The sequence below is a fragment of the Balaenoptera physalus genome (genome assembly GCF_965194825.1).
Source record: "Balaenoptera physalus genome assembly, chromosome: 15".
Classification (NCBI taxonomy): domain Eukaryota; kingdom Metazoa; phylum Chordata; class Mammalia; order Artiodactyla; family Balaenopteridae; genus Balaenoptera; species Balaenoptera physalus.
Genome location: NC_138894.1, coordinates 58,859,783 through 58,882,872, shown reverse-complemented (window position 1 = coordinate 58,882,872; position 23,090 = coordinate 58,859,783). Strand labels below are relative to the sequence as shown.

General features: G+C 43.3%; 1 protein-coding gene across 3 annotated transcripts in view; it reads right to left on the bottom strand.

Moving 5' to 3' along the window:
• Positions 1-23,090, bottom strand: part of LOC309644250 (uncharacterized protein) — a 70,733-nt gene that overhangs the window by 14,548 nt on the left and 33,095 nt on the right. For 2 of the 3 annotated variants that reach the window (XR_014254307.1, XR_014254309.1), the window contains exon 4: positions 9,398-18,195. The exons of the other annotated variant lie outside the window; for it this stretch is intronic. The gene's annotated coding sequence lies outside the window, so the exon portion shown is untranslated. Of the gene's footprint in view, positions 1-9,397; positions 18,196-23,090 lie in introns of those variants that run through there. 3 annotated transcript variants of the gene reach the window in all.

The following is a 23,090-nucleotide window of genomic DNA, read 5'->3' as shown; positions in this document are numbered from 1 at the left end:
ACAGTATGTGGCCTTTTCAGATGGGCTTCTTTCACTTAGTAATATGCATTTAAGGTTCCTCTATATCTCTTCATGGCCTGGTAGCCCATTTCTTTTTAGCATCGTACCTTGTATGATGTACTAGTTTATCTGTTCACCCACTGAAGGACATCTTGATTGCTTCCAAGTTTTGGCAATTATGAATAAAGTTGATGTGAACATCATGTACAGGTTTTTGTGTAAACATAAGCTTTCAACTCCTTTGAGTAAATACCAAGGAGTGCAATTGCTGGATCATATCGTAACAGTATGTTTAGTTTTGTAAGAAATTGCCAAACTGTCTTCCGAAGTGGCTGTACCATTTTGCATTCCCACCAGCAATGAATGAGAGTTCCCGTTGCCTCATATCCTCACCAGCATTTGGTGTTAGCAGTGTTTTGGATTTTGGCCGTTTAATAGATATGTAAATAATCACTTTTTATATTTGTTTCTAGAGGTGAAACTCAAAGGCTACTGAAATATATACAAAAAATAATTTTAAAATCAAAGAGAAGAAAACAAACCTAAATAAAAGTGCATAAACATATAAATATGTCTTTCTAAACCAAAAAAGCCCAAAGGTATGGACTTTGTGGGACCTGGGTTCTTAGGAGAGCAGAGCTGGTAGGGAGAAGTTTATATATACATGTAAAATATATAAATATGATCTTTGGAGATTACATTACATAAATTCCCCAGAACCCTTTCTCGGAAATGTTTCACTTTGCTTCAATACTGCCTTGCACTGGAGAAATCTGCAAGTTTCCTAATTGCCCTTGAAGATGTCTGCTTCCTGGAAGTACGTTATAAGTTATAAAAACAGACAACTAGGATATTTTCATCCTATCCCGTGGCAAGCACCTGAGAGACAGCTGCCCCAGCTGCAAACCCACTGGAAGACCTTCAAGTCTCTACTATTGGATAATTCTGACAGTTTTCAGGGTCCCTTAGCTTTAAAAAGTGACAATGTACATCCTTAGCTTATCCAACTTGTGGTCCACTCTGACCCCAGGTTAGTAGCCGTCCTTGGCCAGTACTTGCCAGCCTTGCCCACATAGTTTAACATGGTCTCCAAGCGTGGTGTCAACATTCGTCTCAAATCAAACCCACAAGGCTTAAATGTACCATTTTCTTACATGGCCAACACTATTTTGATTTCTATTACTTACCACAAAACAGGTTTTTGCATGTAGAGTCAAGGCAGTAATTACGAACGAAAAGAAGTATTATCAATTCTATTAAATATGACCGTATACAATATGATAACATACAGTTTTAATATATTTATACACTGGAGTCCCCAAGGTGGATGGATGTGAGTCTGGACTGAAATGGCCAGAGACCTCTCTGAGATAGGTTTTGCTCTGGCCCAAGCAAGCCCCCCAGAGGTTCCCCTAGACTCAGGGACTGCCTTCTCCCTCGTCCTAGGTGCTTCTCAAAAACAAAGATGCAAAAACAGAATTCTCCGGAGCTCTTTATAACATTCCCTTTCATTTCCACTCAACCAGGCTTTTTTTAAAAAAGTACAGGAAGTTCCCTATTGGCCCATGAAAACTCGCTTTGAAAATCCTTAACTCTGTTGCGGGTGGGTGATTTAGGCAGGACCCGCAGCACTTTACCTTCAGTGTGCATCGTATTTACCCATGCCCTCCTCTTCATCCTTCCCCCATCAAAACCTTCTCTCAGGAAAGGTTCTGCGATGTATCATTCATTTACACTTTGGGATTAATTTCAATGCCAGTGTTTTCTCTTTTCCAGAGATGATTATGTTTTCAGCCACATTTCTCAGATTAAGCATCAACAGTCTGGGGAGGAGGAAAGCGAGAGGAGCAAGAGGCCTTCCTTGTACCTCTGAAATAATACAATAGCAGCAAATACTGTAGAGTTTATACATACCATGCACTTTGTAAATATATACCATTTAAGTAATGGGCTCTGATTACATGATTTAATATATGTAAAGTGTTTAGCACAGTACCTGGTGCACATAATAAATAATCAATTAGGGGCTTCCCTGGTGGCGCAGCCGTTGAGAGTCACTGCCAATGCGGGGGACATGGGTTCGAGCTCTGGTCCGGGAGGATCCCACATGCCGTGGAGTGGCTAAGCCCGTGCACCACAACTACTGAGCCTGCGCTCTAGAGCCAGCGAGCCACAACTACTGAGCCTGCGTGCCACAACTACTGAAGCCCGCGCACCTAGAGCCTGTGCTCCACAACAAGAGAAGCCACCGCAATGAGAAGCCCGCACACTGCAACGAAGAGTAGTCCCCGCTCGCCACAACTAGAGAAAGCCTGCACACAGCAACAAAGACCCAATGCAGCCAAAAATAAATAAAATTAATTAATTAATTAATTAATTAATTTTTAAAAAATCAATTAAAAGTGGCTATTATTAAAAAAAAAATCCTCATAACAACTCAATGAGTTGTGTATTACTCCATTTAACAGATGAAGAAACAAAGGTAAATGACTTTCCAAACACACTCAGATGATAGATGTGGGGCTAGGATTTAAATCCAGATTTATCTGACTCCAAAGATGTGCTCTTCTTATAACATCATTTGGATTTCAAATCACAAAAGCCTCAGATGAATCTGCCTAGTGGTGAGTCTGGTCGGAAATTTGGGCACACAGGCAAGTGTCGTAAAATGCTTTTTTTTCAAGTTCCCTGGTGGCAGTGGTTAAGAATCTGCCTGCCAATGCAGGGGACACAGGTTCGATCCCTGGTCCGGGAAGATCCCACATGCTGCGGAGCAACTAAGCCCATGCGCCACAGCTACTGAGCCTGCACTCTAGAGCCCGCAAGCCACAATCACTGAGCCCACGTGCCACAACTACTGAAGCCCGTGCACCCTAGAGCCCGTGCTCCTCAACAAGAAAAGCCACTGCAATGAGAAGCCCACACACCGCAACAAAGAGTAGTCCCCGCTTGCCACAACTAGAAAAAGCCCACGCAGCAACAAAGACCCAAGGCAACCAAAAATAAAAAAATATATTTTTTTAAATGTTTAATGTTTGTTTCATATTTTTATTTTATTTATTTTTATTGCAGTATAGTTGATTTACAATATTATATAAGTTTCAGGTGTACAACACAGTATTCACAATTTTTAAAGATTATAATTCATTTATAGTTATTATAAAATATTGGATATATTCCCTGTGCTGTGCAATATATTCTTGTAGCTTATTTATTTTATACATAGTAGTTTGTACCTCTTAATCCCCTACCCCTATCTTTCCCCTCTCTTTTTCCCTCTCCCCACTGGTAACCACTAGTTTGTTCTCTATATCTGTGAGTATGTTTCTTTTTTGTTGTCACTAGTTTTATTTTTTAGATTCCACATGTAAGTGATATTATATAGTATTTGTCTTTCTCTGTCTGACTAAGCATAATACCCTCCAAGTCTATCCATGTTGTCGCAAATGGCAAATTTTCATTCTTTTTAATGGCTGAGTAGTATTGTGTATATACACCACATCTTCCTTATCCATTCATCTGTTGATGGAAACTTAGTTTGCTTCCATATCCTGGCACTTGTAAATAATGCTGCTATGAGCATTGGGATGCATATATTTTTTGAATTAATGTTTGCATTTTCTTTGGACCTATACCTAGGATTGGAATTTCTGGATCATACAGTAGTTCTATTTTTAGTTTTTTGAGGAACCACCATACTGTCTTCCACTGTGGCTGTACCAATTTACATTCCCACCAGCTGTGTACAAGAGTTCCCTTTAATCCGTATCTTCCCCAGCATTTGTTATTTGTGGTCTTTTTGATGATAGTCATTCTGATAGGTGTGAAGTGATATCTCATTGTGGTTTTGATTTGCATTTTTCTGGTGATTACTGACGTTGAGCATCTTTTCATGTGCCTGTTAGCCATCGGTACGTCTTCTTTGGGGAAATGTCTATTCAGGTCTTCTACCCATTTTTTAATCAGACTGGTTTTTTTTGATGGTGAGTTGTATGAGCTGTTTATATATTTTGGATATTAACCCTGTAGTGGTCATATCATTTGTAAAATGCTTCATTTTTTATAAGACTTTACTTACCATGAAAAACTTTTCTATCAGTTTTCTCACCCTCACCACTTCCCAGAACAGGGGAGGTTATTTCTCCCCTCTGGTACTCACAGCACTTATTGTTGGGGAAGTGACAGCCTGAGAAAAGATGAAAGTCCCTAGCATCCTGGCATGTCAGAGTCAAGAGCCAGCATAAGCCTCTTTGATTTACTTCTGTTCCCAAGCAAACCGGGAAAGAGACGAGCATTGTTCTAATTTCTCTGAGACGAGACCCAGGGCCAAGTGGCAAATGAGCATATGATGATGTTAATCCATGCCTCCTTCCTTCCTTCTGTTTCCCCAGTCACATCCACATACTCTGTCCATTTGACAAGGCCCACAAGCGAAGCAGGCTGTGTGCATCTCCACTTCCTGCCAGGGGAGGTGGGGACTTGAGTTAGGACTTGGTATTAATGGGATCATCCCTGAATGAACCAGGTAGGACAACACTAACATAAAACTCTGTTTCACGTCTGACCACCTCCCAGACTAGAGCTACTGGCTCACAAAGGCAAGAGCCTAAGGGCGGCTAGTGGCTGAAGAAACAACTCAGAGCCCAGGGCCCACGCAAGACATGTTCATTCATGGTGTCTGCCCTTCCAGCCTCTTGGATATGGAGGGGTATTTGTACTAGGATATGACCTCCCTCAAATGTTCCCCTGAACATATGCTACTACAGGGATTCTTTATTCCTTGTGGAAAATGTTTTTGCTGCATGATAAAGCCTTACCGTTGATTTGGATGTTCTGTGCAGTGTCCTCTTTTAACTGAATTCAGAACAAAACCCTTCCAGAAGTCCTTCTTGCAGACTGCTTTGAGGGTCTAACATGAACAGTCTGGGAGGTAAGCTGCACAGCCCCTGCTGAGATCAACATCCCCTGGGTCCACCCTGATGGATACAGAGTGATGGCTCTCAACAAACTTGAGCCACTCTCCCAGTCTCCCAGATTGTCAGAGAAGTCTAAACAATGTAAAGAAGTCACCCCAAGGCTTCTTCCAGGTTTTGTTAATCAGACATGATGGCTGATTAGGCAGAAATCACCACTGTGGTTCTTCTGCCTCTAAATCATATAAGGATACATGGGCTCCATAGTGCTTGAAAAGGTATGCTTAATAAGGTTTTCTTTCCTTATGGGAGAACACTAATCTGCAAGGCTCTGCATTTCCCTTGTTCAGGTTATCCATCAATATTTTGTCTGCAATATCTTATTTCTGGATTTAATGGGGCCTCAATGACCAGGGAGGTCTTGAGAAGGTCATTTGCTATGAGGGCTGGTTCTCTGGGCTCCCGTATCAGGGTTTCCTGAGTAACTGGCTGGGAAAGTCCGCTGTGCTAGAGTTCCCTGGGCCCTGAGCTGGGCCCATCTGCAGCCCTTGCCCTCCAGGACTCTGACGGCACCAAGACTGTGGGCAACAGCGGGACCCAGGTGCTGGGCACAGAGCCCAGGCAAGGGAGGCTGCAGCAAGGCTGGCTGCAGTTTAGGGGACAGGCAAGAATTAGGTCATATCTGGAAAATACCACTAAAAATCTATCAACCCGTGAGGAGGGAAGGTCAGAGCCAGATCAGTGCAGAGTGACAAGTGGGGGAGTCTATACAGGAAGACAGTATGTGAAGTCAGAAGGTAACCTGTCAAGAGTTAGAGCGAAAAACAAACCAGAAAAATAGTGGGAAAAAAATTGATTTTTGACAAAAGTGTCAGTGTAACTCAATGAAAAAAGGAGAATTTTTTCAACAAATGGTACAGGAACAAGTGTTTAACCCTATACAAAAATGAAGCTTGACCATTTCATATGCAAAATATAACTTCAAATTGATCTATAAGGTCTAAAGTTGTGAAACCTTTAACAGAAAACACAGGAGAAAGTCTCAGTGACCATTAGCTTGCCAAAAATTCTTTAAAAGGATTGAAAAAATACAAACTATAACAGTGTGATGTACTTAATGCCACTGAACTGTACACTTAAAAATAGTTAAAATGGTAATAATTCAGCAGAAACTGCACCAAATGAACAGTTAGTTAAATCTCTTTAAGGTCTCAAGTATAGTAAACCATTAATGGGAACTATGTTGCTTTTATGTTATGTATATTTTACCACAATAAACATAATAATAAAAGAGAGAACACCTTCTCTTCAGACAATTGCCAGGGGAAAAAAACTCACAAACTGTCAAAGAAAATTCAAAATTCAAAACTTTTGTTCTTTAAAAGGGAACCTTCCTACACTGTTGGTGGGAATGTAAATTGCTACAGCCACTATGAAGAACAGTATGGAGTTCCTTAAAAAACTAAAAATAGAGCTACCATATGATCCAGCAATCTCACTCCTGGGCAGACACCCGGAGGAAACCATAATTCAAAGAGCTACATGCACCCCAATGTTCATTGCAGCACTATTTACAATAGCCAAGACATGGAAGCAACCTAAATGTCCATCCACAGATGAATGGATAAAGAAGATGTGGTATATATATACAATGGAATATTACTCGGCCATAAAAAAGAATGAAATAATGCCATTTGCAGCGACAGAGGTGGACCTAGAGATTATCATACTAAATGAAGTAAGCCAGACAAAGATAAATATCATTTATATGTAGAATCTAAAATATGATATAAATGAACCTATTTACAAAGCAGAAACAGACTCACAGACATAGAAAACAAATTTATGGTTACCGAGGGGAAAGGGGGTGGGAGAGGGATAAATTAGGAGTTTGGGATTAGCAGATACAAACTACCATATATCAAATAGATAAACAGCAAGGTCCTACTGTATAGCACAGGGAACTGTATTCAGTATCTTGTAATAAACTATAATGGAAAAGAATATATATATGTGTATATATATATAAAACTGAATCACTTTGCTATATACCAGAAACTAACACAACATTGTAAATCAACTATACTTCAATTAAAAAATAAAATAAAATAAAACTTCTGGTCTTTAAAAGAGGCTGTTATAAAAATGAAAAGGTTGCATATGAAAAGTTGCAAAACCTTATCTGACAAAGGACATGTTCCAGAATATATAAAGAACACTTACAACTCAATAATAAGACAAACAATCCAATTATTTTTAAAATGAGCAAAAAATTTGAACAGACATTTCACCAAAGTAGATAGATAGATGGCAAATAAGACCTGAAAAGATGTCTAATATAATTAGTCATCAGGGAGATGCAAATTAAAATCACAATGAGAAACTGCTATATATCTACTAGAATGGCTAAAATTAAAACGACTAACTATACCAAATGTTGGCAAGGAAATAGAGCAACCAGAACTCCTCATAAACTGCTGAGAGGGAAGTAAAATGGTACAACCACTTTGGAAAATAGTTTGGCCATTTCTTATCATATTAAATATATACCTACTATATGATCCAGCCGTTCAACACCTAGGTATTTACCCTGGGGAAATGAAAGCATATGTCCACAAAAGGCTTGTATTTGAGTTTTCTTAGTAGTTTTATTTGTAATCGTCAAAAACTGGAAACAATTCAAATATCCATCAAGAGGAGAATGGATAAACAAAGTTAGTATATATGTACAAGGGAACACTACTCAGCAATAAAAAGGAATGAACTATTGACACATGCAATAACATGGATGAACCTCAAAATAATTATGCTGAAAGAAACCAGACCAAAAAAAAGGACATGCTGTCTGCTTCCATATATAAAATTCTAGAAAATGCAAATTAATCTATAGAGATGGAAAGCAGACAAATGGTTGCCTAGGAACGGAGGAGGGGAGAGTGAGGGATGGATTACCAAGGAGCACAAGGAAGCTTTGGGGAGTGATAGACATATTCATTATCTTGATTATAGCAATGGTTTCATGGCTGTATACATATGTCAGAATTCATCAATTTGTATTGTTAAATATGTGCAGTTAATTGTATACCAATTATCATTCAATAAAGCCTTCAAAAAAAAAAGAAAGAAGGAAAAACCCACCCCCTGCCATCAGTAGGCAATACAGAGTCATGGCTAGAATGTGGGCTCTGGAGGCTTCTCTAGGTTTGGATTCAGGATCTGTGTATGACTTACTAGCTGTGTGATCTGGGCCAAATCATGTGATCTCTTTAAGCCTGGCTATCTTCACCTGTGAAATGGGATAATAATAGTGTTGTGAAGACAAAATTATCTAGAGTTTATAAAGTACTTGGAATAGCAGCTAAAGTATGGAAAATGTTGGCTATCGTCATCATCATCATCATCATTTGTAAAGCTGATGACTGAAATGCAAGGCAGACAGACACTAGAGATCAGTGTCCAGGTGGGTGGGTGGAAGGGAGTAGGTGAGAAGTCAAGAATTCAGGTTTGACAGGAATATCCAGAAGTCCCACCGCCCCAAGGAATGGTGTTGTGGTGCAACCTTCCGAGCAGCCACGTTTAGCAGGTCTAGAAGCTGCAGGGGAAAGAGAGACACGTGGACGCACCTGGATGAAAGCTTGCAGATAGAAAATACAGTTTCACAGATTTTGTGGGGGCCCTTTCAAATGTTCCTGAGTTTCTAGCCAACATTTTGTTGGTGCCACATTCGACACGGTGGAAGATAAACTCTTCTCCATCCCTCTTGCCCTGAAAGTGGTTTCCTGACATATCAGAGGGACCACCTTTCAGTGTTCCAATGTTTTCCAGTCAACCACCCCTTGTGGCTCACACCAGATCTGGGGTGCCACCCAAGAGAGTCAGCACTGCCTCAGCTTCTGTCTGGCCTGGACGATCAGAACACTCACCTAGTCCCTGCCCAGAAGAACAGCGGTAATGCCACCAGCAGCTGACCACTCATGGTAAGGGCAGCAAAATCCGTAGAGAAATGCAAGGCTTAGGGGGAAATACTGAGCTGGTACTGGTGGAAGGTGAGGAGGGGAAATGGCTGGTTAGAAACTGGAGAAGATTTCTCCAGGATCCATCAGCGAGCCAAGTAAGCACAAAACCCCAAAACAAACAAAAAAACCATGAAATCAGCAGTCAGGGCCATGGTGGGATCCAGCTGGCCAGAAGCCTGGGTTCAGGCAATTTCATTCTCTAGGAGAGGTTCCTACAGGAGGAAGGAGGAAGGGAAAAGTGGGAGAAGGATCATCCTAATTAATAAATAGGTGAGCCAGGCCAGCGCGTCCATCTGATGCTGCATGGTAAAAGGGCGTCTCAGCTTGAAAGAACTGCAGCAAAGCACAAGGACTCTTAAGAGCTCATGGCTCAAAATCCGGCTGCACTGCTACGCTGGTTGCACTCCGTTCGCGTACACACACACACACACACACGTCCCCTCCTCCACCCTCCTGCTCTGTGCCCCGACGACTGACCCCTTTAGGCTGCATCACCTGGATTCTGGATGGGTTTGGCCAATGGGAGCCACGGGAGGGATGGGAGAGCAGGAGAAATGAGAGTCGGGGTATTTCTTCCCTGTTCCCTCCTTGCTTTGGATCCTGGTACTGGCAGTGGCTGGGTCCCTCTGTGACTCTAGGCCGACCCCCATGGGTCCAGGTCTCACCCACTTCTGGCCCCACTCTTCCACTCCTTGATCCTTTAGGCTTGTGGGTGTTCAGAACATCTTGCGGTCGCTTGTCTCTGGGTAACTCAACAGTCTTGTTTGTCCCTTAACCCTGCCCTCACCTCTCGAATTGAAATCTCCTTGAACCATCTTTAGTGGATCCAGTTGTTAGCTGTGTAATAACCGGGGACAGTCGATCTCTGGGCTCTGTTTTCTCATCTGTGGGTGGGGATACTAGAGGCTGTGAGGACTTGGAGGTTAATGTACACGGTTAGCCACTGCTGTTTTCCCAGGAGATGCGCCACTGGAGGACCCTCAGGACGTGGCTCTTGGATTCTGTAGGTCTCCTGGTCCCTTCTCCCGCTCCCCTCCCCACTAACAAGCTTTTTATCCCTTGGATAAACCCTGCTCACTCAGACTGAAGGAGAGAGGAACAACGTCCCTCTGGCTCCTCATCACACAGACCCAGAAAGGCAGGAGGAGCAGTCTGCCAGCCCAGCACATCAACCTCCCCCTGACAAAGGTCAGCCTGCCTGGAATAAGGAAGTACCCACAGCCAGGAAAGGTAAATCCGAACCCGAAAATACAGGAACTGAGCATTTCAGTCAACATGGGCCTGCAGCGTCCTTGCGGAGTGCTGTTTATGAGGCGATAAACCATTTAAATACTCTATTTTGGAACCCACAATGTCTCCTTGAATGGCTTTTGAGAAGGTACTGCTAGTAAGAGCTCCAGGAGGACTGAAGGGTGAGATGGGGACACCTTTGCCTTGAAGCTGCAGGTTTCCTTTCGGGGTGGAGGGAGGCTCCGTGGGAAGCACCAGAGTCTGGAGAGGATTCCATGAGGGGGGTACCCTTGGGGAAGACTCCAGGGTTCAGGCGGGCAGCTGGAATCACAGGTACTAAAGGCTAATTTTGTGTCCTCTGCAGAGTTGTGAGGAAGAGAGACATTACTTTTTGTAGCGGGCAAGGAGACAGAGGGCTATACTGTGGTGGCCAAATCATGGCACGGGTCCTGAGCTTAAATCCTGGCCCTGCCATTTGTTTGCTGTCTGACCTTGACAAATGTACTTACCCTCTCTATGACTCAGTTTGGTCACCTGTAAGATGGGGATGATAATAGTAATAATATGCCTGTCCTATTGAGTTTTTGATGATTAAACGAGATAACACATATTATGTTCTTAGCATGGGGCCAACACAGGGTAAGTGCTCAAAAAATTAGTATTATCAAGAATGTTGGGCTTCCCTGGTGGCGCAGTGGTTGAGAGTCTGCCTGCCAATGCAGGGGACATGGGTTCGAGCCCTGGTCTGGGAAGATCCCACATGCCACGGAGCAGCTGGACCCGTGAGCCGCAATTGCTGAGTCTGCGCGTCTGGAGCCTGTGCTCCGCAACAAGAGAGGCCGCGATAGTGAGAGGCCCGCGCACCGCGATGAAGAGTGGCCCCCGCTTGCCACAACTAGAGAAAGCCCTCGCACAGAAATGAAGACCTAACACAGCCATAAATAAATAAATAAATAAATAAATAAATAAATAAATAAAAGAATGTTACCACCACTCCCATCTCTTCCCATCTACCCTTTTCCCAACTCCAGAGACAGCAGGGGTCCCTAGGGGATTAACACATAATAACTTGACACCTATTTTGGGGAAGGTGATACAGCAAAACAAATTCCAGGTCCAGATCAACTCTCACAGCCCAGCAGAGTCTAGAGGCTGCAGGAGGGAAAGGGCAGAAACTGGGGAGAGTAAAGCAGCCAATGCCAAGTGAACTACATGCAAACGGCCCACAACAGTGCCAATGGCTGGTGGTCCCTTTGGGGCAGTGCCTTAGGAACTCTTTGACACAGGACTGGCAAAACTGGACATGACTACACACTCCTTTGTAGAAGGCAAAATAGTCGGGAGAGGGTCTCCGTTTTGAAGACCCATAATCACCCATAAGAAATACAATCTGCTGATGTTAGAAAGAAACTGTGTAGCAAGAGAGAGGGTGGTGCCAAGGGAAGAGGCCAGCTGGTTCCCAAGAGGGTTCCCAAGGCCATAGCATCCCTTGATGACTTTTCCAGAGTCTGACGCTATCCCTCATCAGGCTCCAAAACTTGATGTTGTCAACAGGCTGAGGGTGGATTGTCTTTTAGGGATAGACTAACATCAACCAGAGTAATAAAACACTGATATATAGACCAGAATGCTAATTCTTTCCTCCTTTCTTTCTTTTCTTCCTTTCTTCCTTTTTCCTTTCTTTCTTTTTCTTTCTTTCTTTCTTTCTTTCTTTCTTTCTTTCTTTCTTTCTTTCTTTCTTTCTTTCTTTCTTTCTTTCTTTCTTTTCTCTCCTTCTCTCTTTCTCTCTTTCTTCCCTTCTTTCTAATATTTAATGAATACCTACTATGTGCTAGGCAGCTATAAATAAAAGTCTCTAATCTCATAGAACATACATTTTAGTTGGGGAGAAAAAAATAAACATCTATCAAGAGATTCAGAAAATAAGCCAAAGACTGGGAGAAAATATTTACAGAAGATATATCTGAAAAGGAATGTTAACCAAAATGTTCACAAAGAACTCTTAAAATTCAACAATAAGAAAACAAACAACTCAATTAAAAACTGGGGGAAAGATCTGAACAAATAGACACCTCACCACAGAAAATACAGTTGGCACATAAGCATGTGAAAAGATGCCCAACATCGTGTGTCATTGTGAGTTAAAACAGCAATGAGATACCTCTACACACCTATTAAGAATGGCCAAAATCTAAAACAATGACAACACTACACGCTGGTGAGGCTGCAGAGCAACAGACACTCACATTCATTGCTGGTGGGATTATATAATGGTACAGACACTCTGGAAGACAGTTTGACAGTTTCTTACAAATCTAAACATGCTCTTACTGCTCAATCCAGCAGTCAAGCTTCTTGATATTTACCCAGAAGAGCTGAAAATTTATGTCCACACAAAAACCTGCACACAAATGTTTATAGAAGCTTTATTCATAATTGCCCAAACTTGGAAGCAACCAAGATGTTCTTCAGAAGGTGAATGAATAAATAAACTGTGGTACATCCAGACAATGGAATATTATTCAGCCATAAAAAAGAAGTGAGCTAATAAACCATGCAAAGACGTGGAGGAACCTTAAAGGCGTATTACTAAGTGAAAGAAGCCCATCTGAAAAGGCCACACACCGTAAGATTCTAACCACATGACATTCTGGAAAAGGTAAAACTATAGCTATGGTAAAAAGATCAAAGGTTGCCAGGAGCAGGAGTTTGGGGGAAGCAGGGATAAATAGGCAGAGCACAGAGGATTTTTAGGGCAATAAAACTACTCTGTATGATACTATAATGTCAGATATATGCCATTACAAATTTGTCAAAACCCATAAAATGTACAACAAAAAGAGTGAAGCCTCATGTAAACTATGGCCTTTGGTCAATAATGAGGAAACAAAGGTGTCACACTGGTGCATGGGGGAGGTGCGGAGGGGAGGGCTTATGTGGGAACGCTCCATACCTTCAGCTCCATTTTGCTATGAACCCAAAACTGCTGTAAAAAATAGTCTGTTGATATTTTTAATCTATAAATAATTAATAGAGCATGTTAAGCACCAGGGTTAGGTGTGGGGAATATGAGGAAGGGGGGCCACTTAGCTAAGGTAAGGCCACCTCCTCAGAGCCACGATCAGAGGCATTCCAGGCAAAGCGAACAGCAAGGACGGGAGTCCTGAGTAAACTGCCCAGCAGACTGGGACCCCTACCTCTACGGGCCTGCGTCCCTTTTCTCACCAGGCACCCGGTGCAGGGAGGTGAGTTACAGGCAGAAGGCCGTGTGGTGAGCAAGGAGCCACAGCAAGGGAGGAAGGGACTCCAGGTAGTGACTGGCAGAAGGTTGCGACAGCCTCTTGCCAGCCCGGGCCTCTCCCTGCCCGGGGCCAGGATGTCTGTGGATTGAGGCTGCGCCCCATAGGCAGTGCTGGGGAGTCTGCCCCCTTGCCCCTGCTATCCACACATGTCCCCAGGTTGGTTAATGCAACTTAGTTGGCTACTATTAAATCTTGCTTGGGCAAATTATCCAAATGATTTCACCTCTCTGTGTCTTTTTCCTCATCTACAAAATAAGGAGAATAAGAGCTAGCTTGCAGGGCTCTGGGGTGGAAATGAGGATTCAGTGAAGTAACCAAGCTATGTAAAGCCCCTTGTGCTTGATATTAGCCATTCAAGAGATGGTTAGTTTAATTGCCGTTATTCATATTATTTTGACTATTCTGGCGCAGCCTGTGAGCCTTGTTAGCTCTTTAAGGAACAGCAGTAGAGCACAGGAATGGCCCATAGGGCATGGGCTCTGGGCATACAATCTGTATCAGGCAAGTTATTGAAACTCTCTGCCTCAGTTTACCCATCTGCATAATGGGGCTACTGATGGACCCTACTTAATGGAGTTGTTGTGAAGATGGAATGAGTTAATGCACATAAAGCTGTTAAAACAGCACCTGGCACATGGTGGGGTCCAGATGTCCACTGTTGTTATATGTTGTGTAGATCATTTCCAAAGATGGCTGCAACAATCCCACCCATCCCACATGGAGTCTGTTTCCCTTCCCCTTGAATCTGGGCTGGTCCTAGGGTAGAAATGACATTCTGGGACTTCCGGGCCTTAACAGTCCTTGCAGCTTCCATTTTTGACTTCTAGGAAACTAGTTTTCATGGAAAGAAATCTGGGCTAACCTGTTGGAGAGGTCACATGGAGAGAGTGTGGAAGATAAGAAGCCACACAGGAAAGAACCAAGATGCCTCAGTAGATAGCCAGAACCCAGATATGTGACTAAGGCCGTCTTGATTCTTAAGACGCCACGGCTGACCCCAGGGGAAGCAAAGATGAGTGTTCCAGCCGAGCCGTGCCTAAATTCCTGCCTCAGAATCCTGAACAATCAAATGACCATTCTTCTATGCCATTGGGTTTGGGGTGGTTTGCTACACAGCAATATGTTACAGCAATATGTATATATTTATATATATATATAAAATAACTAAATACATAAAACAGACACACACACATGACTGCATCCATTATGTGTTGATTTTCTAGTTTCATTCTCACAGGCCAACCTTATTCCCCACTTCTTAACATCTCCTTTATATCTCACCTATACAATCAATGAGGGAGCTGATATTTTCTGGTAATGAATCAAAAGAGTGAAATAATCCAGAAAAGGTGAGAAGGTGTGGTCTCTGCTCTTGAGAAACTTAAAGTTAAAATGGCTTAAAAAAAAAAAAAAGTACCATGGAATACAGAATAAAAAACCCAATCCCTCACATTTGCACAATGTTTTGGCCTTTCTAGGAATCATCAGAAATCACATGATTTTCCTTCAAAGCATCTAAGAGCAAACAGTTAACACTGGCTGACCATTTCCTATTTGCCTGGCACTCATCCAAGCATTTACATGTTATCGTAATGAAACAAGTTGTACTTTCCAGAAATGGCTGCCATGGGACTTCCCTGGCAGTCCAGTGGTTAAGACTTCATACTTTCACTGCAGGGGGCACGGGTTCAATCCCTCGTCAGGGAACTAAGATCCCGCAGGCCACGCAGCGCAGCCAAAAAAAATTAAAAAAAAACCCAACAAAAATGGTTGCCACAATACATCCCATCCTACACGCTCTTCTTATGACATGATGTTGCCATTCCTCTCATTGAGGTGGGATCTGTGTCCCTTCCCTTGAATCTAGACGAGCCTTTGTGACTGCCTTGACCAGGAGGCCATGTCACAAGTGAAGCCAAATGACTTTCAAGTTTGTCATAAAAAGGCCATGCCCTTCTGCCTTGCTCTCTTGTTTGGGAACCAGTTGCCATGCTGTGAGGAAGCCCAGGCCACATGAAAAGACGACATGTAGGTGTTTCAGCCAACAGGTCCATCTGGGATCCCAGCCAACAGGGCAGGTATGAACGGCCACACATGTGAGCGAGGAAACCTTTGAGATGATTCTAGCTCTAGCTCCAGCCAACGTCTGGCTGACACTGCATGAGAAACCCTGAGCAAGAACCACCTAGCTGAGACAGGGAATAATAAAATGATTGTTGTTTTAAGCCACAGAATTTTGAGGTGATTTGTTACACAGCAATAGATAACAAAGACACGTGGTTGTTTCAATGATGATTTGATTCCCTATGTCCCCTACTGAAGCGTAAGCTAAAAGAAAGTGGGAACTGAGCTCCTCTTATCCATGGCTGTATCCCTAGGATCTAGCAGAGAACACTCGCTCATTAAGAATTTGTTAAATGAAGGAACATGTCATTGCTCTTGATTCTTACAAACCACTGGAAGAGGTCAGTAAGGTAGGCACTCTTATATTTGTAGATAAGGAAAACAGCCCAGAGACATCAAGTGACTTGCCTAAAGCTACACATCCAGCAACTGTAAGAGTAAGACTAGATCCCTAGGACTTCCCTGGTGGCACAATGGTTAAGAATCTGCCTGCCAATGCAGGGGACACGGGTTTGAGCCCTGGTCCAGGAAGATCCCACATGCTGCAGAGCAACTAAGCCCGTGCACCACAACTACTGAGCCTGCACTCTAGAGCCCGCGAACCAAAACTACTGAGCCTGCGTGCCACAACTACTGAAGCCTGCACGCCTAGAGTCTGTGCTCCACAATAAGAGAAGCCACAGCAATGAGAAGCCTGTGCACCACAATGAAGAGTAGCCCCTGCTCTCCGCAACTAGAGAAAGCCCATTCTCAGCAATGAAGACCCGATGCAGCGAAAAATAAATAAATAAATTAATTAATTAATTAATTTTAAAAAAAGACTAGATCCCTAGTCTCCTGACTCCTCCGACTGGTGTGCTTTCCCCTGTGCCATGCTGATGTCAAGCAGATCCCATGGACGTAGCTCTGTGTAACTGTCCTAAAGTGGGGTGGTACCCTGGAATGATGGCATCCAGATGAATCCAAGCCTGGCATCCTTCCTGGAACAGGTAGTCTTTACATTAGATGTTGAAGCAAGCATGGAATATGGCATGACTCTGAGAACTGAAGAGCGAATTCCAGGGGGAGAAGAAGCATTTTGAATGGCTTAGAGTCTAAGTGAACCGGGCACGTGTGGAGTTGGCAGTGGCTTTGCTAGTTAAAGAGAATGGGCATGAGAAGTCTGGGATGAGCAAAGATAGGGAATCAAGGGCTCTAGATTGGGGGGAGGGGGCTCCTCTACTGAGCTTGACATCTGCAGAAGCCCCGAGTTGTCCACCTTCTGGCCCAAAGTAAGTGGCTATCCAAAGGGGGATGCTGGCCCCAGGAAGGGATCTCTGTTCCTAGAGCACCACAACCCAGATGAGGAAGATGACATGACTCCATCCGTCCTGAATACAGAGGTGACAGACCAGGGGAGGGGAGAAATGCTCTGCGTTTTCTCCACTATTCCTTTTCTTCTAGGCTTCCTGAATTTGACAGTCTCCATTTTATTACCAATGGAGGGAAAAATGACAACTAGGATTTCTTTTGAATCTTGGCAACAGAGCTCAGGCTTTTATTAGCATGCAATAAAAATGGCATTGACCTCAGGAACAAATAAATTAAATCCTGGTTGGCTTGGAGTTTAACATCTTAGCCTTTCAAAGTTCATTTACCGAGTGATTTACTTCCTTAGCTCCTTTAACCCAATATACTCAGCAGCTGACCTTCCAGTGGATGTCATTTATCTTACCTCAGTGATACAGATCACAGACAGACCTGAACATGGGTCTCAGAAGTGATTCATAAAGATTAAACACGTTTTAGACATGCACACCATGGAGCAGTGAGAGGCAGCTTGGGGGATAAGAGTGCTGGGGTGGTCTCAGGAGTCTGGGAGGCCAGTCCTGACTGTGACCATACCCTAAACTTCTTGAAGCCTCAGTTTTTCCATCTGTCAAAATGGGAATTGTGTCACATTAGCATGGAGGACTACTCCCTAAAAATAAAATTCCATACTAAAGTATTTAACTTGTCTCCATAAGAATATACTGAGTACTTTCCACGAAGAGATTGAGATCCCCAGTGAATTATACAATGGAGTCCCTGTTCTCAAGACTCCCTGTCTACTAGGGGAAATAAGACACATATAGAACAGCAGCCAATAAAGGCTGGCAAGAGTAGCAGAATGAATTGTAGAGGCAATAAATGCTGTGATCAGTAAAGAAGGCTGCATGGAGGAGGTGAGACTTGATGTGGGCATTGAAGGTTAGGCAAAATGTAGGTGGACAGACAAGTCATATGGATTTAATGTACAGCAAAATCTGTAATACTTAGTTTATTATTACATAAACATGAGTATATTTACAGCCATAGTATATTCAAAATATGGAACTGCTATGTGGGTAGATTACTGTTTGTTTAAAACTATTTGCTACCCCCTCCTACACTGTCCCTTCCTGGTGCTCTTCCCTAGAGGAAGAGTATACCTCCTGCCCCACTGACGTCAGCGTTGAATGTGACTTCATTTCCCAATGGAAGTGATGTACATCATAAAGCTTTCAGAGCCATTGAGTGGTTCCTCATTGTTCTTTTCCTCTCCCAGAAGATAAACATGCCCCAGAGAGGTTCTGCCTCTATAGCCCGAGTCTAAGAATGAAGACATGGAACAGAGTTGAATAATGAACAAGTAATATGAGTGAGAAATAACCCTTTGTGATTGAGACTGCCTGTTACACAGAATAATTTAGTCTAAGCTGACCAATGCAAGCTTCATGCAGAAAAAGCTGACATCGTCAGTGTAAAATAAAACATGCACTCCTCCTGCATGTCTCTTATACTCTCAATACTCCACTACAACACTGTTACACTTCTGACACCAGGTGTGTGGGTTTTCCGCCCATCAAACTATCCGGGTTTGCAGGGGAGGGGTAAATTAGGAGTTTGGGATTAACATATACACACTACTATATATTAAATAGATAACCAACAATGACCTACTGCATAGTACAAGGAACTATACTCCTATAAGGGAAAAGAATCTGAAAAAGAATATTTTATATATATATTATATATATATATATATAATATATATATATATATATATACACACACAGACATATATATACAAAACTGAATCACTGTGCTGTATACCTGAAACTAACACAACATTGTAAATCAACTATGCTTCAAAAAATGTATACATATATATATATACATATACATATTTATATAAAAGATTTAAAAAAACCAATTCTGTGACACCAGCAGGGTATCCTTCAATTTAATTGAATTCTGACACTATTTACCTGGAGATAGTATCAGATCCCACAGGTTAAAGGCTCAGTCCCACAAGATTGTCCCCCATCCCTTTTTCAGATACCAGTTGCAAGTCCAGGTTGTCACTGTGCTTCTGAATGACCAGCTATATAGATCAGAGATTCCCACAACCCCCTCCTCAGGCTTGATTCATTTGCTAGAGAGGTTCACAGAACTCAGGAAAACATTTTACTTACTAGATCACTGGTTTATTATAAAAGGATATAACTCAGGAACAGACAGATGGAAGAGATACACAGGGCAAGATACATGGGAAAGGGTACAGAGCCTCCTTGCTCTCTGGCGGGGCCACTCTCTCGAATCTCCATGTGTTCACCAACCTGAATGGTCTCTGGACCCTGTCCTTTTGGGTCTTAAGGAGTTTTCATTACAGAGGCACGATTGATTAAATTATTGATCATTGGTGATTGAATTCAGTCTCCCCTAGAGGTGGAGGGGGAGCTGAAAGTTGCAACCCTCTAATCACATTGGTTCCCCTGGCAACCAGCCCCCATCATTAGGTTACCTATGGGCTTTCTAAAAGTCACCACATTAACATAAACTCAAAAGTGGTTGAAAGAGGCTTGTTATGAATAACAAAATGCACCTTTATCATTCTAATCACTTAGGAAATTTCAAGGTCTTTAAGGAGTTCTTAGACCAGAAAAGGAAGAAGAAGAAATATATATTTCTTATTATAAATCACAGTATCACGATTAGTTACTTATTGAGCACCTACACTGTATGAAGCCCCTCAAGAGGAGCTGGAAATGATAATGATGATTTTTTTTTAAATCAGTAAAAGTATTCATAACTACCCTTAGTATTGAACTTCACGGTTCACAGAACACTAGTTTACATTATCTCAGCCAGACCCAGGAGGTAGGTATTTTCCCCATTTTACAAATGAGGACAGCTGAAGTTCAAAGAGGTTAAAGGCTCACCCCAGTTCACACAGCCCAAATGTAGACCAGCCCCAGGCCAAGCTGGATCTTTGGACTCCCAATCCTGTGCTTTAAAAGCACCTATGATGGGACTTCCCTGGTGGCACCGTGGTTAAGGCTCTGCGCTCCCAATGCAGGGGCCCCAGGGTCCACCCCTGGTCAGGGAACTAGATCCCACATGCATGCCACAACTAAGAGTTCTCATGCCACAACTAATGAGCCTGCATGCCGCAACTAAGACCCAGTGAAACCAAATAAATATATATATATAAAAAAAAGTAACAAACCTAGTTTAAAATGAAGAAAACATTTGATTCTAAAAACAAAACATAAAAAAAAGCACCTATGATGTACACACTGCTACGTTTAAAATAGATAACCAACAAGGACCTACTGTATAGCACAGGGAACTCTGCTCAATATTCTGTAATAACTTAAATGGGAAAAGAGTTTGAAAAAGAATAGATACATGTATATGTATAACCAAACCACTCTGCTGTACACCTGAAACTAACACAACATTGTTAATCAACTATACTCCAATATAAAATAAAAATGAAAATGAAAGAAAAGAAAAGCACCTATGACCCAGTCCCTGGCCTGAGGGAGCGTAGAGCAAAGGTCGGAGTTGAGACCGCCTCACAGGTGCTCCAGCACCACCAGGCAGCTTGGGCTAAAAGCCAGCCTAGCTCTCGGGACAGAGTTGGATCTGTCTCCAGGGGCCCTAGAGCTCAGCCAACAGCCCTGGGGCTACAGGCTTCCCTGGAAGATCTCCTTCCTCTCCAGTCCACTTTACAAGCTAATTCTGAAGGATTTACTTACCTTGGTGAGGGGGTCAAACCACTTCCTTGAAATGGTCTCTGCAACTGCCCCCTCCCTTCAGTCTGATTTATTTTCTGTGATAAGCTCTGGGGTTGGGATGCAAGGAGTGAGGGACTTAACATTAGAGGAAAGGAGAGAAGGGGGAACAAAGAATAAAGGAAAAAATAAACAAAATGAGTTCCCTACATGTAGCCTGGGAGGTTCCTACTGCTCTGAGGAAACGGAGGTCCTCTGCCCTCTTCCACTCCCATACTACACCTTTACCTTTCTGGGGTCCTACACCTTGAGTGAGGCTCCCCAGTTATGAAACGCAGGACAGAAGTTGCAGAACTAAACCTGGTAAGTGAGGCCAGCACCCAAGGAGGCTTGATATGAAAGTGTAAGTGCATCACCCACTGCTCTCGCTCTCCCCTCCTGCACCCCACAGCCTCAGGGCTGGGTTTCACACTGTGGTTTGGTTTGACCAGAGCAGGTGACTGGGGACTATTAGGGGACTGCTGTTCCTTTCCCAGCTTCTGGGACCACCGACTGACGGGTGAATGCTGGGGATCATAGTGCCTTCCCCACTCAAATTTGACTCTTATTGGATTGCAGCCTCCTTTGGGCACAGCCTTTCATACATAATCAAAATGAGTTGAGTTCACATACACCCTGTTTTGAACACTTATTATGTGCCACACACTGTTCTGAGTTCTTTACATGGAATTAACTCAATTAATAATCACCTCTCCTACTATTATCTCCATATTACAGATGAGAAAACTGAAAAATTCTGGTACTATCTGTAGTGAAATGATCAAAGGAGGTGTCCTTAAGACTCCTGAAGGAGCGTAGGAGGTTGGAAGGACAAGACCTGAGCAAGTGTTTGGCGATCTGGTAAATAAAGGGCAAGCTGGCTGGATGTCCTGAGCCAGCCCCTTTTTCTCCAGCGAAAAAGAAATTCAGCTGAGGGGGACTTCCCTGATGGTCCAGCAGTTAAGACTCCACCTTTCAATGCAGGGGGTGCAGGTTCGATCCCTGGTCGGGGAGCTAAGATCCCACATGCCTTGCGGCCAAAAAACCAAAACAGAAAACAGAAGCAATATTGTAACAAATTCAATAAAGACTTAAAAAAAAAAATGGTCCACATCAAAAAACTCTTAAAAAAAAAAAAAAGAAATCCACCTGAGTGATGGGCTATCCAGAAAGAGTGTTGAATTAGGAGTTGGAGGACCTAGGACCCAAGTCAAAAACCTGTCGCTGATCAATAGAGTGACCTTGAACAAGTCATGTTACCTCTCTGAGCCCAGGTTCCCTACCAGTGAAGTGGGAGCTGGAGTTGCGGGGCCAGCTCACCTCCTTTGATCATTTCACTGCAGATAGTAATGGCCCCAGAATTGGTCAGTGTCCTCATCTGCAGTAGGGGTGGGAGTTATGACCTAAGGTTCAATGGCGCCTCTAATTGCTGGCTCTGAGCTCCGCAGAGCAGCTGGCGGTGGCGTTCCTGGGAAATGAGCTAGAGGCTGCTACAGTTTGGCAATTTCCCTGAACAGCTGGTGTGGAGAGCAGGGAGGGCAGGACAACCTCTGAGACTCTGGCCAACTGCAGTGTATATTAAGGGCAACCCAGATGGCCGCTAGCCAACAACCCGTGCTGTGTAATTTGCAAGCCGTACTTTCTCCTTCTGAAGGTCTCTCTCTCCAGGATATGGGGAAGGAAGTCTGTCTCTTTCCACTTCTGCACCTGCCCACCTGAGCAAGGCCTCAGCCCGAGCCTCTATCGTTCCCTGGATCCCATGAGTCTCCTCCTTCCCCAAGGCCAATCTGTGGCCCCTCACGTGGGCTCCAGGACCACCATGCCTCCTTGAACAGGCTTTAGAGTAGGAGGTCAAAAGGAAAATCACATTCTCCTGCCCCACCTTTGTTCCAAATGTGGATATGGGCTCTTCTCTTATTTTTTTTTTTAAGGCTGTAAGGTTAAGAAAACTGCTGAAGGCTTGGGGTTGACAAAAGAGAGTTAAAATTACAGAAGGAAAACAATTAAGTCGGAGATTGCCTACAGGCTCTCCTAGAGTCCACTGACCCATGGCCTGGGGTGCCCTGCATGCCTCTCCCCAGCCCCACACTGCCTTCAGGCCACCATCAGACTGCAGAGCTAACTCAACTCTCACAGGCAGGAGGGTCATTGGCCAGATCTCCCCTGCCTGGAGTTCAGGCCCCAACTCTGTTTTCCCCAAGAGAGAAGAGGAAAGCCTCTCCTCCACCAAGTGAAATTCTGCCATGAGTGGTGGCTCTGTCTGCCCACTAGAAAGAGAGCCTTCTGTATTGGTATGCATAACCATTGCTTTCCTCTTGTCTCAACCTGTCCATGCCGGAATAATGCCAACCTTCCCTCTGCATAATCAAAAAGCCCAGTGTTTTTCCCAAAATAAAAAGCAGTCTATTCCCTTAGGTGGATTTCCTTCTGTCCTCTTGTTAAACA